General features: G+C 39.6%; 1 non-coding gene across 1 annotated transcript; it reads left to right on the forward strand.

The window, feature by feature from the left end:
- Window positions 1–14,892: 14,892 nt before the first annotated feature.
- trnag-ucc (transfer RNA glycine (anticodon UCC)) lies at window positions 14,893–14,964 on the forward strand. Its single transcript has one exon. It is a non-coding gene; the product is annotated as a tRNA-Gly (tRNA).
- Window positions 14,965–17,148: the final 2,184 nt, after the last annotated feature.

The raw sequence follows: 17,148 nt of genomic DNA on the forward strand, positions 1-17,148 counted from the left end.
CTGTACGTCCACCTTGTAGAAAGCAGCATGTTTGGGGACGATTTATTATTAGAGGTGAGGGAGGGAGGGAGGAGCTCACTGCAAAAACACAAAATCTTACCAAGATTATTTGTCTTATTTCAAGTCAAAAATGTCTTATTCCTAGTCAAAATATCTCATTACACTTAAAATAAGACATGATCACCTCAGAAGTAACTTGTTTTTAGACAATTGTCTCTTGTTTCAAGTGAAAATTTCCTTGTTTCATTGGCAAAAAATTTTTCTTGTTTCTAGCTAATTTTCACTTATTTCAAGTGAATTTTCACTTGTTCCACTGGCAAATTTTGCCAATGAAACAAGAAAATTTCACTTGTTTCAAGTGAATTTTCACTTGAAACAAGTGAAAATTGTCTAAAAACAAGTTACTTCTGAGGTGATCATGTCTTATTTTAAGTGTAATGAGATATTTTGACTAGAAATAAGACATTTTTGACTTGAAATAAGACAAATAATCTTGGTAAGATTTTGCGTTTTTGCAGTGAGGGAGGACACCCGGGCACCATCTTTGAAACGCCCCCATGCAGTAGTAGAATTCTGCCAACAAGACCAGAGCCCATCTCTTTGAATGGAGAGTCTATATCAAATGTTTTGGTGTATGTATTATTATTTGCATTTAATTTTTAGGGAGACTGACGAATTTGTATAAAACATAAGAGTCATAAAAATTTGTTCTGAAGGATATAAGTGCCACAGAGAAATTGTATTTTTCATCCACCAAGGCTTGTATGCATGTGCTATCCACACCGCAAGATTATCACATTCTGCTTTGCGACAGCCCGTGTCATTGCCATGTTAAGTGTAAACAGTCGTGTTGGGCTTGTAGTCAAGCTACAGCGACTCACTGAAAAATACAGACATTACATTTTTACCTCTATCACTTCTGTGGTGTCGCTGGGCTGCAGGGTTGTTGTCCATTAAACCTGACTTACACAATCTGTTGTAAATATCTAAGTTTTGGGGTTACACATGCTGTTATTTTTAGTGTTTTAAAATTCAGTAACAGTGCCTCTGATGAGCACAATTTTCTCATTAATATGTAGCCACTGCAATAGAAACCACTCCGCAGTTGGTGAAAGCATTTCAGTCAGAGTTAACAGAGTTCTGTCACTGAGATGTCAGAGAAATGCGAGGACTTTTCTGTCTCATGTCTCCTCTTAGCACTAACAATCATAGACATGTTAGCACCGGGCCAAGACAAGCTTTTCATAGGTGTTAAATAGCACATACAGTCACTAGTTCAATAATAATTATGGACTGTATGATAAATCTGAAGAGGTGCTTGATCCCCAACATTTTGCAGTTTAAGAGAGAAACTTCTCTTGCCTCATTGCACAGGCGATAAGGCAAAAGCACAAAAAGTAGCAACTGCCCTTATTTATAGGCACCAAATGCCCTAACTGTGCTGGTATAGTAATTGACAATCGTCACTTTACCACCAAACGAGGATTCACAACAGCACAAAACATCTGGCCCTTATTTTATTTTTTTTTTTTAACTTGGAAACTAAACACATGAATGAAATTTTTTGATAAGGGCTTGTCTTAGGCTCCATTGATATTACAGCTACATACAGTCATTGCTCCTCATGTTAATTCTTATTCTAATCAAGTTGTTTAACTTTAGTTTAACATAGGTATCAGTTTGCCAGGCAGGCACTTGATACACAGTGACATAATGGTGCAACTCTTCCTATAAGCCTTACTAGAAACAGTAAGGTATCTAGGGAGGCATAGTAAAAAACAGTAAAGACAACAAATGCTTGGGGGAAAAAATGACGAGTAACATGGCATGGCATGGTTTTGCTGGGTTTTCTGCTGCAGATTACTGGAAAACACATCTTCTGCTTTCAGCAAACATGCTCAAGACCTGTATGGCCAGCTCCATTTTTGTTGCTGGAGCCTGCTTGGGTGGTGAGGAGGGCTGGGCGGAGGGACTAAACATTACCAGGGTTGGTGATGAACTGACCGACTGGAGCCCCCTTGTTCTGAAAAGTAAAAACCGTTAGGGGTGAGGTTTGGCAAGCACAGCTGCGGCTATTCTAGCTAACAGTGGATATCAGGTTTATCCTGATCTTGTTACTCATTCACAAGTGTTCTTAATTATACAGGTATGTGTCCAGACAGAATGAGCACCTGCAGTTACAATCCCGAAACCTGAAAATGAGACATTTCAGTGTGTTCTTAGTTTGCAGAAATGTAAAATGAAAACATTATTTCCTGGCGACTGGGCTGCCAGTCAATAACTTTGTTGTTGAGTCCCCAGAAGCTGACGCAAATGGGGCCTTAGTTACAGTAACACTGCTCCCACAGCACTTTGCTGTTTATAGGTGGACTTTCAGTCAGTGCTGTTTGACCCACTCCAGTCATGCATGTGCCCCGCCCAAACCATCTCTCTGAGCACCTGGACATGTTATTATAGTATTTTGCAATGTGATGGTTTAATCCTTCACTAGATGTGTATCCTGGTCTAGCTTCAGTAAGTTATCTCACTTGCCTTTATTGTGAAAATGTCACTTCATTGTTTGTGTTAATTACAGGCCACCTCAGCTCAGGAGGACAGGAGGGTGAAAGGGTTATGTCAGTATCTTGTGTAGGGGGAGATAAGTTCTATCAGTGTTGTTACAATTCCTACCTTTTCCCAGCAAGGACTGATAAAGGTCATTACTTAATGCCTTCTTAAAGATTTTATATAGACAATACACAGTGATAAGGCACCAAAGTGCATGAGTGCAAATGCAGGTTCCTGGGCACGACTTTGAGCGTCTGGCCTTACAATAACACCATTATCCCTCTCAAAACTCTGTTTGGATGCTTTTATTTGCATGGCATTCACACAGTGAAGGGATTTGGCTTATTATAAAATATTGCACACCTACATGTTAAAGGCTTTTCATTGTACTTGAATTTCAGTGGGTTTTCCTCAAATGTTCTTTTCTTCGAGCAAGACTCCGATTCAATTAATTAAAACGCTGCAGTAAATCCCACCTCCTCTCCAGCAATGTCAGTGTCAGCTATTGATTGAACATCTGACTAGGATAAAACTAACGATGCTGATGATTTTGCTCTATCCATTCATAGTGCAATTATATTGATGCGGCTTCCCCTCATACCCATCTTCCTTTCTTCCCTCTATCCCTTAGGCGTTCAGTAGGCGAATACAATTATTTGTCCAAAAACAATAGATCAGCAAAAAGGATTCTGTACTGGATTAAGCAATCTTTTTTATTTAGCTCAGGGGCAAATATTACAGCACATCCTACAAGGAAACAACATGTTTGGTAAGTCAAGTTTATAATCAGGCTTGCCGCTTCCTGTTCATGCAGGTTGTGTATTGTGCTGCTGAATGCACTCTGCTGGAGCGGCTTATGACACTTACTCATGTACACACATACACATGCGCTCAGGGCCTCGTTGCTTGTTATCCGGTGCCAAGTAATCAGTTTGAACAAAGTCTCTCATTGATGTCCATATTGGATTCATGTGGGCCTGTATTGACAGTGACAGATGAGGCCTGGTTACGGATGTGGAGGGCCTGAGCCAGAGACGGATGGGAGGTGGATCAGACTACCGACACTACGCTGTACCCACCTCTCTTGCTCTGCCCTCCGTTTCTGGGAAACACACTGGGGGAATGTTGGAGAATCTGCCTTCAAAGGATTTTTTTCCCTTGCATGTACCTGTACCTCTGTGCATCAAAGTGAATCTATCAGTTATAATTAGAGTAATTACAATTACAATTCACATTTTGCAGATGCTTTCTTCCAAAGCAATGTATATATATGAGATTTTTATCCATCACAAGCAAATATCTATTCAGGAAAGAACAACATCAAGTGCCATAAAGCTCAGATTCTGGTCCAAAGGACACAGGTGCTACACGGCAATGTACAGATTGCATAAGGTGCATAGAGGAAGGTAGAAAGTATGAAGGCAGAATTTTTTTTTATCATATGTGGGATTCTAAAATCCATTGGTTGAGAAGGTGGTCTGGGTTTTTAGCATTCTCTTTACGATTGAGAGGGACTCTGCCGATCGAATGGAGTTTGGTAGCTCGTTCCACCACTGAGGAACCACAGAGGAGAAGAGTCTAGCTGCTGATTTAGGGCCTTGTTGTGCTGGCAGCACCAGGCGCTGCTCCATGGTGGAGAGAGAAAGGCGTGAGGGAGCATAAACCTGAAAGATGGAGTTCAGGTCGGTAGGAGTAGTTTTGGTTGCTGTTTTGCAGGAGAGTGTCAAGGACTTGAATTTGATATGAGCAGCAACTGGGAGCCAGTGGAGGGATCTGAACAGTGGAGTGATGTGCAGTTTTTGGCAAGTTGTATATCAGACGCAGTGCCGCGTTCTGGATCATCTGCAGAGGCTTGAGCGTTCCTGTTAGGTGCTCTGCCAGGAAGGAGTTGCAGTATTCGAGGCGTGAAATCACAAGCACCTGTACCAGGAGTTGTGCTGCACGTTCAGACAGGTATAGTCTGAGTTTCCTAATGTTTTACCAGGCAAATCGGCATGAGCAAGCCACGGAAGCCACATTTTCCTTAAAGGCCGGTTGGTCATCAAGAGTAACACATTTTAATTTGAGTTAACCACTGCGCCACACTCTACCACACCCCAAACGGTTAACGGTGGCCTTGTGCATGACTTCCCTTGAAGCCATGTTAAGGAAATCTGTACAAAGAGCATGAGCCCCTCAAATCCGTCAGCCCGTCATATTGTTTTCAACTGTCTTTGATTTGCTTTTATCGTTTCGCCTGTCGCTCGGTAAGTGAGAGGTGAGGCTGTTGTATGCGGCGGAAATGGAAATCAGGTCTCTGCCCACAGTACAATTGCATGGGAGGCTCTTAGAGAGGGCCATAAAAAAGACTAAGCTTTATCAATTCAGTGTAAGTGGGTTTCAAGGACAAGTCCAATAATACTTTGGCGGCGCATTAAGAATACCATGATTGAATTAATGCAGGCAGATTATTTTAGTTTTACATGGTAAGGACTTCAATACCAAAAAGTTCTAGAGGGCCATTTTTGTCATTTTTGACGGTTACCAGGTTTTATGTAACTTATACCAAAATGTTTGCGAACATAAACAAGTTAGTATCAATTTGGAATGAGTTGTTAAATGTCATTTAATGACAAATTTGTAAATGGGGACTACCTTTGTGTGTCTCGAAGCTGTAATTATCACTGTTCAATCAAAGCAGAAAGCTGGAGCTAGTATCAGTGAAAACAAGCTGTAAACCAGCTAATCCCAATGTGTCTGTTCAAACAATATCCACCCAAACCCAAATACACATATTGCTCACATATTGCTCACATATTACAGCAGACAATTTATGGTGCATTCAAAGTAATGCTCTTATCCCAGCTGAAATGGGCCTGGTGTGGATTCTCTCGCTCTCTACAAACTCCAGGACACCAGGGGCTGCATGGTGAAATAACAAATATCCTAATGTGTAAAATATGTGTTTATTCTCTGAATCAAGCCTCTTCCCCTCACCACTAACCCACTTCCTTAAATAGATCTGCTCCATTCACTCTCTGAAGTGTTCCAAAGAGAAAAAGCGCTTCTGGCTGCCCATGTCCTACATAATGTAATTATGTAAACCAAACCAAGAAAAAAAAAAAAAAACACACACCACACTCTACCACACAATCAATGGCAGATAATAACGGAGATTGGTATAAATGCACCTATGTTGGAAGCGCAGAAAAGTTTGGACATGATGACTACATGTGGGGATATATGAGTATTCTCAGGAATATTACACAAGCAGAGTGTCCTCGAGGAGTTCATGAAAATGTTAATGGATTAAAGATATAAAAAAGCCAAAGTTACAATTTGGCTCAGTCTTCATGAAATACCAAATAACACTCCTCGAAAACATTGCTCGCCATTCTGCTATAATATTGACGCCCTAATACTCACACATACACACACACACACACACACACACACACACACACACACACACACAAATCATTGAATTTCATAATTTGATTCATTATTTCGTATTCATTGAGCACCATGATTGCAGATGCAGCCCTCTGATGTGTGTGCTGCGGGACATACAGCCATCATACATGTTTCACCATTTGAAACTTCTAACAGCAGATCAGAGGAGCTAATAAGAGAGAAGCAAAGTGGAAACCCAATACTGGTTAAAGGAGAAGTGGAAGCTTTGCATATCTTGTCGTATATAGTGCAGCATGTCTGTAACACAGCTCATTGGTCCACCCATTAAAACAAACAAGCTTGCTATTCTCACATCTGTGATGCTTCCATTGATTATATTGATGATCACTTGGGGACTACTTGTGTCATTATAGGGTGGTTCAATCTTCAAGCGGGTGCAGCACTCATTACCCTTATCTTTTTCTCAAGACGTGCCATGTGACACCCTTAAACACACATACACACACACACACACACACACACACACACACACACTCACAAACACACACATACCCCTACAGCCTCACGATCATAGCCAATTGGTGCTATTAAAGCCACAGGCACTTTGCTCAGCTAAGCCTGTCAGGTCAATGAAGATGCACATAAAGTGAAGTGAAAGCAGTTTCTCACTATTGACCCCTCCTTTTGACACATTACATGTTCACGTAACAGATCATGGCAGAGCCTCAGCTCCACACCATTACAAATCCGTTTTGGTCTTTATTCAAGAGATGGCCCTTGTTCAGGTCCTATGTCTCAGTAAGGACATCAGTAAATGAAGTAAACTGAAAATATACCAAGCCAGTTTGAATTTCTATAGAGGCTACATGTCATTAATATATTAATAAATGGATGGTAAACCTAGTAAAAAATACATGGATCTTCTTCTTAAGTATATTCTTGAGTTCTATCATCATCCACCAAGATGTGAGAGTTCCAAAAAGTCAATACATGCAATAAAATGAATTTTCAGGGTCTGCATTTTCTACAGTAATCCCCTCCAGCAGGGCTTGGTGGGCTTCAGATCCCCTTGTAGGGTAACAATATTGTCTGGACCCTTGTAAGACCAACAAAATAGCCTAGCTCTTAATGTCCATAAAACTGCTGGTTAATTAATAATAATTAATAATTAATAATAATTGCATATACTTTTAAATCATGGTGCAAACACTTTGCTGTGTATTCTCAAATATTTTCATGTCATCGACATCAGGAGCCAAAGCTCTGCAGTGAGGTCATGGTTTCCAGCAACATCAGTGAGCACACAGTAAGTAGGCTATATTTCCCACGACTCCCACGCATTCTTGTGAAGAACAGCCTAAGTTTCAGGTGTTTCAGGTAACCTCACCAAATATTTCACCCATTGATATATCATTTAATAGAATTTTTAGATCAGTGTAGAACTGCATTTTTCTCCCTCTTTTTCTTTCTCTCTTTATTTTTGGATCTTGATCTGTTTTACTAGATACTCCCCTTTGTTTGTTTTTTTCCTCCTATTATATTTCCTTCTTTTCCAGTTTTTTGAATATTATAAATTTTTTTATTTGTATGTATTTGGACTAGCTATCAAACTAACTTACCTGTCGAATAAGAAGGATGCCACATTTGTATTGGGATAAAATGTTTCTTTTAACTTCACTCTTCTCCACCAGTTTAAAGTTTCTCCACTACTAATACTGGTCTCCTTCACATTCACATTCACATTCTCATTGCTTTCCTTGCTCTCCAAAACTCAAGTGTGTTACTTTCTTCTGCCAATAACAGTTACTAAATGAGCAGAGGGGAAAAACGAGCTGCATCGGTGTGTGGGCCCTAAACCCTCCTGTCCACACTACACTGTATTTCATCTTTAAAGTATTGATTTTTACCAACCACGGGCTAGATTGCTAAAATGCAGTACAAATGACTCAGGAGTGGCCGGTCATGGAGGACAGAATTAGGACATCTGCGTCACACTGTAGCGGTATCACAAGAAGTGTGCCCCAAACAAAACTTGAACTAAATTCAAAAAATATGTTTGTTCATAGAGTACTCTCAACTGTCCTGGTTATGCCACCGAGTCAGACAGTTGACTGTACTTGCAAAGCAGAGCCGGTGTCCCAGCATGGCCTTGGCCTCTTTGACCACAGGCCATATTATTGATGGGAAATGGGAAAAGTGGCAGTTTTCCCAGCTCTGAGGAACTGGGGGATGGCAAAGGAGACAGCCAATTAATATTTTAACAATACATCCACTGTGACCAGAGATTGACTGACTAAACTGTAGCAGTCATAGCGGTTATCTCCGAAAATGCCATGTGGGTAGCCATTCAGAAAGCACTGTTTACAGGATTTCATATTTGCTACTTTCTTTCATATTCTGAATGAAACTGGTTACAGAAGCAATTAACAATAGAAAAAAAGCATGGCTGCTCCTTCTTGTCCAAGACACCTGATGAACTAAAGGTCCTTATCCAAGTCTGTTTTTGCCTTTTTATGGATCAGAACATTTCTGGGATTGGAGTCAAATGATGCGTAAAGGCCGAGAAACACCACACCAACGTCAAAGAACTAGACACAACAAGGACTGACTGTTGTGATGTGTCATGTCACCTGATTGCTCTGCCGCTGATTCAACACGCTCAATCTGCTGAAAAGCCACCGACAGAGGTCTGCGTAGTGCCAACGGTGTGGGACACACCACAAAAACGAGGGCTGCAGACACTCAGTGACAGCCAAACACCGGTCAGCAGCTGTCCATTGGCTTGCGTGTCACCGCCTTTAACCTACTATTGCTCATGTATTTAACACCAAAGATGGATACTTGCCATCAGTTTTGTAACACTAAAAGAATGAATACTGAAAACTGTTTAAACTCATTGTATTTTCTTTGTCAGTTCCTCAGTAAGACTGTGCATGAAGCAGGGCATGGAGAGGAAGGGCTGAGTGAGGGTAACACTGGACCTTACCTTACCTTGGTGTGCAAATCTGGACAAGCGATGCAACAGAGCAGCAATATAAAATGTCAGTTTCAAAGTGAAAATGCCAATGTTATCTGTCCGTGTGTGTGCTTACGTGTCTGCAGCTAATCTCATATACTACTGGGCCTATCAGCTTATTTTGTGGGCGCAATTCTGACTGTATGATCAAGGATGTCTTGTGGCTGCGGTGATTCAAAACCTTTGAAAAAACTGTTTTATATTGTAATTGAGTGCTAACTCCTCAGCTGTTTTTTTGCCCAAGTCTGAGCCCCTGAAAAGCTGTGTACCTCTCCATGTCCAGTGCTCAGACTAAGACAGGAGGAGGGAAATACAGAGGTAGTATCTGTGTTTCTCATAGGGTTAGGGTTAGGGTTAGGGTTAGGGTTAGGGTCAGTCATAGTCATAGTCGTAACTGTGCACCAAAAAAAAAAAAAATTAGGCTGATAGGCCAAGTAGTATAAGAGATTAGCTGCAGACAGATAAACACACAACAGACACACGATTGAACGCATGGTCCCCTCCAGGCTGCCACCTGGTGAAATATAATAAACAGTGAAATATGAGACTTTGAAACCAGTGTGCTCGAGCTCTCCAGACTGAACATCCTGAGGCTACCATCCATCCATATTATTGCTCATTAAGCTTATAACATGCTTTCCATTAAACATTATAGACTGAGTGATAAAGCAACTGCATTATAAGCTCATAATTGCACAATCAAATAATATGTCTGTGTTTAAGGTGTTGATTGCTGATTTTATTTGCATGCTAAAGAGTTTGAATCAGAAAATTGAAAATGACAATATATGGTTGTTTAATGTAATTAAATAGCCCAGCCTTAACCAGTCACCATCTCCATCAAAACAGAGATGACCTACATCTCTGCAGCGTCTTAGCAGTTAACTTCATGGATCAAGGTAAAGTTAGGTTTCTGTTGACCAAGCCCTTCATTACTGGAGCCAAACATGTTGATACAAACAGCTGGGATAACATGTGCTTATATTCTGACCAAACATTGTGTGTACAAGAATTGCCAAAAAGAGAAGTGACAACATAGCGGTCAGTACTGAATCAAGCACATATGAAATGCATAAGATGCAGCATTACACAAAATTGAATGCATGGTCACATAATGGGACCAAACAATGGCCACAGTATGAAATGATAACTATGTGTGCAAAACGTAGCTTTCTGCAAAGCTATAGCATCAGCTTACACCCCATATCGTGCTCGAGCTATGATTTAGCTTTCGAGGTGGTCTCTAAAAATAGAAGTTGGAGAGGTAGGGGTCTTATGTGCAGGACACTGTGACGTGCACATGCTGAGAGTAAAATATGGAAATGCAAGGCACACAAAAATTAAAAATAGACTACAAACGCATGAAGCAAATAGGCCTTGTGCGTCTGAATTGAGGCCTGGTTTTCCATGCTCATTACTGAATATCATTGTCATTGTATGCTCCCACCATCTGAGTCAATAGTCTCACACACACACACACACACACACACACACACACACACACACCGCTCTCTGTCTCTGCCTTAGACACACCCTCAGAGCTACAGACAGAGTGCACTTGTGATCTGAAAGCAATTTAGTCAGTGTCAATAGTAATAATCAATGTAAAATTCAACAATATGACAATAACACCCCGACCACTCACACAAGAGCTGCACCTCATATCTGACAGTCGGCTTGGTGCAGAAGTGCGGCACTGGTTTCATGAGAGGAGACAATTTTGTCTCATCATCAACTGGACACCGTTAAAGAACCACACCGTGTAATATCTACAAAATGTCTTTCTGCTAATCTTTTCCCAAACCAGTCATATTTTGGAACTCCAATATTATTTTTCCTCCCTTTTATACAGTCTTTGGCTTCCATTCATTCCACTTCGATATGAAAATTAACTTTGAGAGACTTCAAACTTTCTTCGCACCATTATTCCATAATAAAGTAATAAAGCGTATAAATAAACCATATAAACCATAATAAAGTCCTCTACATTAGTTTTCCTAAAAGCAGCAGCACTGTGTTTTGATGACTTGACACTGGGTGGAGTGAAACGGTCTCTTCACCTGAAAAATAGTCCCCTGGCCAAATGTTTGCTTCACAGTGAATTATCAGTTTTGTGTTTTATGAATGGCGATGACTTTGTTGGCTACCAAAGCAAACTATTATAAGGTGGCTGTTTCAACCAAAATTCATTTGTAAAAACTGAGGGATTTCGATGATATGTTGTGAAATCTGTAATATCCCCGTGTGGTTTGGGAGATGGCTTGGTCCAATGCAAAATGTGGGGGAACCGCAGTTTGAAATCACTGCTCACTGGTGGTCCTTTAATATATTTAGGCTGTATTTTCAGTGATCATAGAATACAAATTGCATGAGCAAATACTTGACATGATGGACTTGGATTGCGGTTTTTAAAGACTCAAATCCAACTTGAGTCCTCTGGCTTCTCTGAGTGCTCTCCATCATGAAAGCTGGCCCAATGTTAAACTAGTTTTCACCATCTTTGTCTGAGAGCTTTTTAGACAAACAACAACGCCTCTTTGGCTTAGTAACATACAGGATCACGGTTCCAGCAAAGTGTTTTGCACCGCAGTCAGTTACTGTCAGCACTTTAGAAGAAAGCAATGGTAGTTCAGGCCTGAATTCTGAGCTTTTTATAAACTATGGGTGGGCCATTATAGAGATGGGCAGAGCTACAGGACAGTCAGGGCTTTCTAAATACAGAGAAAATAGGCTGGAGTAGCAACGGACCAGCTACAAATTATTTGGTTTCCAGTGCAGACAACGAAGAGTCAGTGCTGATCTTTGTTACCATATGAATGCCACAGAAATGCCAAAATATTGCACATACTAATTTTAAAAAGGGGAAACGGGTACAAGTTGTCTGTGTTTGAAGAATACAGCAGTAATTCTTAATATGTGTTTTGTTGTTGTTGTTGTTATCGTATCTGTCTTTTGTGCTAAGCAGTAATTGCAGTGGTGTTTTTGCACTCTACGTCCCACAGAGCATCTGTCAATCAAACACTGTAGCCAGTAGTGCTGTGATGTCTTTGCTTGGATGTTCTGTCGATAAAATTTCTGTAAGTGGCTCCCTTTTCTTTTTCTGTGCAGCCATGGTTATGACAACCACACAAAGGTTATATGCATCACTTTCTTTGCCAATGGATTTTTCCTGGAAAAAAACGGCCTACCAGACACTGAGTGTTTGGAATAGCAAATGTAGTTTTCATGATCTGGCTAGGTTGGGTCACTTTTGTGTTATATCAGTAGAGAGTAAGACAACAGACACTTACAAATATGAATATGAAAATATGGTTGATTAATAAAGAATGAGTGCAAAATTACATCATACCATGGGTGGCCATTGCATATTGCAATGTACAGCATTCACTATACGTAAACCTAATTGAGTCCAAGTTGGACTTTTTGATTCTCATCATTAAAATGTGGAGCAAATACCAAGGAAAAAATTATGCATCATTTTTTGAGAGCCATAAATACATTATGGGAGTTTTCACTTTAAAGGACTATACCAGTGATTTGGAATATTTAGCCTATTTACTACAATCTGTCCACATTTTACATCGCAGCAAACCATTTTGCAAATCATGCTGGTGTACTAAAGATTTCACAACATAGCATCAAAATCCCTGAATTTTCAAATGTGAACTTTTGGTTGAAGCATCCACCTTATAATGTTTTGCTTCTGTGGCTACCAAAGTCGTGACCATTCATAAACCACAAAACTGATAACTGGTCATGTAAAGCAAACAGAGGGAGAGTTGACTCCACCCTACTTCAAGTCATCAAAACAGTCCTGCTGCTTTTAGGAAAACTAATGTGGAAGTCTTTCTTACAGTGATGGAAAACTGGTGTGAAGAAGGTTTGAAGTCGGAAAGTTGTCATTTCATAGTGGAATGAATGAAACCAGTGGCTGGATAAAAGGGAGGAAAAATAATATTGGAGTTCCAAAATATGACTGCATGCTTTAGGAAAAGATTAGCAAAAAGGATCCGTGAAGGATGTATTTATTGTATTGTTGTATTATTGATGTATTATTTAACACTGAGAGAAGAAACGCTACGCCAACACTGTTATATAGACAGGTTCACATCAATCAGAGTTAATCTAACACTTTTTAAAGTGTTAAACAGCAATCCAAGAGCCATATCAGCTCTATGAGTGAGCAAACCCTCCAACACTTGTCAAATCCAAATAACAGAATAATAGAACAATAGAATCAATCTGCTGTGTACATCTAATAATTTTTCACATTGACCTGTCAGGCTTCTTTGGCCCCAGAAGGGCTCAAAGGGACCTTGGGTCTGCTCCACCCCTGCCCTTGTCTCTCTGGTGGTGAGCCCACAAAGCAATTAGTTTGTGGCAGCATGTCAAGGGGCAACTAAAGCCATTACAGTGGCATCTCTGATGTTTGCAGATGATGCCGTCCTCATGGTGTCATCCAGCTGTGATCTCCAGTATGCACTGGAGCTGTTTGCCTCCAGTGGAGGCAGCAGGGGGCTTGTTCATTGCAGACTCTTAAAAGGATTGTTAGACTGACTGAGTACAGCATTGGATGCAGTGATTGAATTCCAGTTTTTCTCAGCAGAACCTTTTCACTGCAGCCATTTTCATAAGAAATAGCAGATGCAAGCAAATGGAACAGAACCTTTCTTAATGTCACTGGTGACACCTATGTTTACCCTGCTATTTCGACTCAAAATGCGTCCTCCAAAAATGGTCTGTTGCTTTGTCTCATTTCCCAAATGTTAATTTATGTTGTAAAAGCAATATCTGATGACCTCCGCAAAGTTTGATCACTTGTTCAAAACAAATGTGAATTTTTTTAATCTTTCAAACAAATTGGAAATGTTTCACCATATTTATACAAAAGAATAAGTACATATATCAGCTGATACGGTTACCATATGTGTTGCTCAAAACTGATTATATTTTTTCTCAGTTGAATACTGTTACTCTCAAAACATTTGTGATTTCTTTCATTGTGTAAATTGTCAAAAAAAAAAAAAAAAAAAGTCCAGCCAATTATCAAAATCTGCCAGGCAGATGTTCCATAAATGTCACAGAATTGTTGCAATGTCTGCTAAACTGAGACATTGCTTGTCAGAAACTGAAACTTGAATTTCACTTACAAAAGAAAAGCATCTCACATCTTAGATAAACCAATTGCACACACTGTCAAGTTCGCTCACAGGTGCAGTTCATGAGTTTAGATAGCATTCAAATGACATCCAGGTGCAGCAAGCACTCAGTGTCCATGAAGAAGTGGGATAAGACTGAAATTTGGAGAATTTTGGAAATTTGGAGGAACATACTTTTAGGGTTAAACATTCTGGGTGCGTTACAGCCTTTTGCAGGTGACTGTGGTGTTGTGCTGAACAACATGAGATGATATGGGAAATAATACACCTGGTGCTTTGAAAATGTTAGAAATGTTTCAAGAAATGAGGCCGTAACAATACACCATATATTAACACTGTATATTATAATAACTTCCCAAAATGTAATTGCTTTTTCAATCATTTTGTAGTAAGAGCTGCCTGTGGAAAATGTAATGCATTTTCCTGGAATGTGTATTAATAAGAGCTGGGGTCTGTTTACAGAGTGCAGGAGAGGGGCTGATCATGTGTTATCATCCCTGACTCCTAAAAATTACCTTCTAATACAACAAAGCTGCATTCTCAATTATGTTTCCAGGGAAACATGTCTGTCTCAGATCACAATTGTTATTGATATATCACAAATACATTTCTAACCAACATATGTTGTATATCATCTCAGGTGGCATTTTAGCCAGTTTTGCTTAAGCCACCAAAACAAATTGGTTAAGGTTAGGGAAAGGTTTGGTTTAGATATAAAAACCATTTGGTTAAGGTTAGAGAAAGGTTTGGTTTAGATATAAAACAACATAAGAGTCAGCGATGGTGGTATAGTGGTGAGCATAGCTGCCTTCCAAGCAGTTGACCCGGGTTCGATTCCCGGCCATCGCATACCCTTTATACTGCATTTCGTTGTGTTAGTACTTGGTGCAATGACAATAAAGTTGAATCTAATCTAATCTAAAAACCACTTGGTCAAGGTTAGGGAAAGGTTAGGTTTAGGCATAAACTTGGTGTGGTGTGGGTGTGTCCTGGAAGGGTTTGTTTTGGAGTGTGCAGTTGGATACTCGTAAAAAAGTGAGGAATCAGCCTTAAGGGGGCGTGACATAGTAAGTTTTACAATAGTGCAGTTGCACTAGTTGTTGCAGTTGCACTGTAATCTAACACAATTTAATTTAAACAAATAATAAGCTGTGGCACTTGATGTAAAGGAAACAAATGTGGCATGTAATTACATAACACACTGGATTATTAAATATTCATTAAAAAGAGAGAGAAAAAATGCAACTCTCGTATTAGCTTATGTAATAACAGCTGTATTAAGTCATTACTAAATGTGCGAAAAATATTACATTTTGCTTATCAACTTTTTATTACAAAATGCAAATTTATTACACTTGGGAGAGTTCTTACAAAATGCAGGTTCATTACATAAAGAGTTGTTGCAGAGCCAAAGTACTGAGAAACATTGTAATGCTAGAGTTGTATGAGATCGCACCTGTAACAAGAAAGCTGAGCCACAAAGCAAAGTCTTGCTAAGCTTGTTCTTCATGATCAGGTGAGGAGCTCAGTGATCTGGAAGGATCTCATGTTGAGCTGCTGCTCCTCAACACTGAGATGTGGCTCAGGAAGCTGGTAAGAACGTACATTACTCCTCTTATCTCTGCTGACTGACCGCTCACTGTGGAAGGAAACTCATTTTGTCACTTTATAAAAGTCCAGTTGCTCTACTTTTATAGGGAACCTGTAAAACTTATTTTATGTTTATTTGGGAGGACAGATACATATATATTGAATGTTTCCTAAATATTCTGATGTCATGCATAATAATACTTCAAAATAATGCTTCATAATAAATCTAGTCAACTAAAAGTAAAATTACTGCCTTTTAAAAAAAATTTTAAAAGCACATAAGTACACAAAAAAAGCTACTCAATTACAATAACATGAGAAAATGTAATTACTTGCCTCCAACTGCCAGATTTTTTTTTTTTTTTTTTTTTTTTTTAGTAAAAGGTAAATTTACAAAAGTAGACCAGGACTAGCTATACAAAGTAAAAGCCCGATTTTCTAGGCAAATTATATGGCATGGCTCTTTCTAAGACTTTACATTGGGGTTTCATGAAGTGACGTCCCAGTATCATATTGTTGACTCTATCTCTGCAATGTATATTGTGTGAAAACAAGGCAGCCATATACCATCCCTGATCCCCAACCAGTGAAGCAAAGCTCATTATTTTGCCAACCGTGGTGTTACATGAAGCAGTGTGAGCAGGATCCTCAGCCAGCTGTCAGAAAGTTGTGGAGTTCATTTGAAGTTTGCCTTTGTTTTCTCTCTCTCTCCCTCTCGCTGTAACATTTTTGGTGGCATGTTGACGGGTTTATCTGTAGGATTGGAGGCTGGTGAGGTGTACAGTGGCGTCTTTGGCCTTTGTGATTAGTTGACACAAAATGGGAGAATTCTGGCATGTGGTAAAAACGCCTCTGCTGTCATGGGAAATGCTTATGTTCTGTATGGCTGAGTCTCTCTCTCTCTCTCTCTCTCTCTCTCTCTCCCCCTCTCTCTCTCTCTTAATCTCGCTCTCTCTCCCCACAAATTCTGCCGCCTTCAAGTGCCATTAGAAATATTGGTATTACAAGTTTAGAGTTGTTAAGTGACAGAACAAAGTGCTAAATAAGACTGGGAAAGTGTGAATTTTCTGCGATACCTTGTCGTTATGTTTCCAGGAAAAGAGCACAGAGTCCCTGTCAAAATCCCCTGATAAATATGATTTATTTTGCTATTATATTGTATGTTAGTCTTTGGTGTAAGCTACGACAAAATTCAACCAATGGCATTTGACATGACAATTTACAACAACTTTAAAGGACCATACCAGTGATTTGAATGTATGGCCCATTTATTATAATTAACTCACATTTTACATTGCAACAAAGCATTGTTGCAAATCTTTCGGGGGTACTTAAGATTTCACAATATATGATCAATTTTTAATTAATTAATTTAAACATCAATTAAACGCCTGAAGAGGAAACTGCATCTCCCCTTCTTTCTGCTTCTGCAGCACAAAGTAG

Source organism: Myripristis murdjan, chromosome 7 (assembly GCF_902150065.1).
Source record: "Myripristis murdjan chromosome 7, fMyrMur1.1, whole genome shotgun sequence".
In the NCBI taxonomy this organism is placed as follows: Eukaryota; Metazoa; Chordata; class Actinopteri; order Holocentriformes; family Holocentridae; genus Myripristis; species Myripristis murdjan.